The sequence below is a fragment of the Chrysochloris asiatica genome, unplaced genomic scaffold (assembly GCF_000296735.1).
Source record: "Chrysochloris asiatica unplaced genomic scaffold, ChrAsi1.0 scaffold00292, whole genome shotgun sequence".
Classification (NCBI taxonomy): Eukaryota; Metazoa; Chordata; class Mammalia; order Afrosoricida; family Chrysochloridae; genus Chrysochloris; species Chrysochloris asiatica.
The window spans coordinates 2,967,212-2,969,807 of record NW_006408810.1 but is presented as its reverse complement, the minus strand read 5'-3'; the positions used below and the strand labels follow the sequence as shown (position 1 = coordinate 2,969,807).

Below are 2,596 nucleotides of genomic sequence, written 5' to 3'. Positions count from 1 at the left end.
ATATGAGGGCTCTAATTCAGGGAATACAAAACTACCAACCATTTTGAGAACTACACAAACAAAAGTTGACAAAATAGATGTTTCGGACATACTAAAAATGAAAAACTTATCTGCAACAAAAGACTTCAACAAATGGCTTAAAAGGGAAGTCATAGAATGGGAAAAAATCTTTTGTAATGATACATCAGACAAGGGACTAATTTCTAAAATATATAGGAAACTACAACACCTCTACAAGAAAGAGACCAATAACCCAATCAAAAAATGGGTTACAGGACTTAGGAGTTTAACATATTTTGGGGGATGATATGATTCAACACATAATAAGAAGATAATATATAATTAAGGATATTTTTCTGCAAAAATATGGATTCCCAGTCTGTCCCCTTGTCTGAGTCAGTTGTTATACAATCATTTCGATGATGAGATGAAATGTAATCCAGTGATTTCATGATGAGATCTGCTAGAAGCAGCCAATCAGTTGAAAAGGATTTCCCTCTGGGGTGTGGCCTATGTCGTATATATTTGAGAATTCTGGCATAGTTGGCCGGCTTCTTTTGCTCACTCCATCCTGTTTCAGGACAGACATCATCAGACCTCTTGCTCTGGAAGCTTGTGTGAGCACAGTGAGTTGTTGCCTGCCCATCTAGAATTCACTGGCCCTGCAGCCTGTCAGCCGATAGCCGGCTATATAGGCTTCACCCAGCACTGCAGGTACCTGGGTTGAGAGGAGACTTCGACTCGGTAGCTGACTCCCAGACGTGGGACGTTCCAGCCTCCCTGAGGACTGTGTACACCGACCCTGAAAACCACAGGCCAGAATTGCTATTTGGAGCAGATACACCAGCATGAGCAGCAGGAACGCATCCACACTCTTGGACATCGCAAACCAGAACCTGCTCAAGAATGAGGCCTTGGCCATCTCTGCTTTGCAATGGCTGCCACCACAACTCTTCCCACCCCTGTTCATGGCAGCGGTGACTGGAAGGCACACAGAGATGATTAAAGCAATGGTGGGATCCTGGCCCTTCCCCCGCCTTCCCCTGGGAGTTCTGATGGAGGCTGGGCAGTCTGACCAGGACATCTTACATGCTGCACTGGATGGGCTCGATGTGCTGCTTGCCAACATGACACATCACAGGAAAAGAAAATTGCAAGTGTTGGATTTACGCAACAACACCCACACCAACTTCTGGGAACTTTGGTCTGGAGACCCAACGGGAACCAGTGTGTGTTCATCACAGCAGCCAGCAGATGAGCAACACAGGACACAGAGGAAAAACGTCAGACATTCAAGTTTTGTGGATAACCAACCCTTGGCACCCTTGGAGGTGCTCACAGACCTGTGTCTCCAGGAAGCTGGCCCCGATGAAAGCCTCACCTTCCTCATTGAGAGGCTGGAACACAGGAAAGGCCTGTTGCACCTGGTCTGTAAGAGGCTGGAGTGGGTGGACATGCCAACCTTCTCTCCATTGATTGAGAAGATCCTGAGCACTGTGCGGCTAGACTGTGTCCAAGTGTTGGAGGTAAACTATGTCTGGAAACTGTCCTCCCTACTCAACCTTGCTCCTCACCTGGGCCAGATGGTCAATCTGAGAAGATTGTTTCTTTCAGGAATCACCGTGCATGACTGGAATTTCCAGAGCACAGAGCAGGAGGTGGAGAATGGAATAGCCCAATTCTCCTCTCAGTTGGTCCATTTGCACCACATACAGGAACTCATCCTGGTCTCAGTCCTCTTCCTGGAAGGTCATCTGGACCGGGTGCTCAGTCGCATAAAGACCCCATTGAAGACCCTCTGGGTAACTGATTGCTTCCTTTCAGAATCCGACCTGATATTCCTGGTCTTGTGCCCCAGCACCAGTCACCTAATGTCTCTGCATTTGAGTGGTGTCATCCTGACTGACTTCAATGCTGACATCCTCAGAGTTCTGCTCCAGAGAGTAGCAGCCACCCTCCGCTTCCTGGACTTGAATGGGTGTCACATCACAGATGCCCAGCTCACTGCCATCCTCCCTGCCCTGTGCTGCTGCTCCCAGCTCTTCAGTTTCAGTTTCTGTGGAAGCCCAGTCTCCAGGGCTGTCCTGGAGAGCTTGCTGAGACAAAGCCTCCCACTCTGCAAGTACACCTTCCTCCAGGTTCCTGCTCCTCGGGAGTGTTATATGGACCTGCAAGGCACTCTCCACCCTGGAAATCTTCAGGTTTATATGCACTATCTGAAGAGGACGTTGCAGGACTTAAGTCGGGAGCCCATTTCTATTGACAGTCACTATGACCCCCATATAGGATATTATTCAATTGCCCTCCATTTTGAGATCTGATGTGATTAGCCTGCATGTTGTACTATGTTGTAAATTCTGACCTCTCTGCGATTGTGGATTTCCACCTGCTTAGAGTTTGAATAAATGTACAATTGTTAAACCTATCCATGTGTGTTCTTTCTATTATAGCAGCATGAGAGATCTTCCAACTTGTGACATGGACAGGTTTCTTAACAGGTTTTTTAGCTGCATCATCTCTTTAACTGAGTTATTGGAAGCACCCAACTCATAGTATTACCATGAGTATTAAACTGATTAAATACTCACTGCTTGGA

General features: G+C 46.9%; 1 pseudogene; it reads left to right on the top strand.

Annotated features, from left to right (window-relative positions):
- Nucleotides 1-848: 848 nt before the first annotated feature.
- LOC102841046 lies at nucleotides 849-2,321 on the top strand (annotated as a pseudogene).
- The last annotated feature ends 275 nt before the right edge of the window (nucleotides 2,322-2,596 follow it).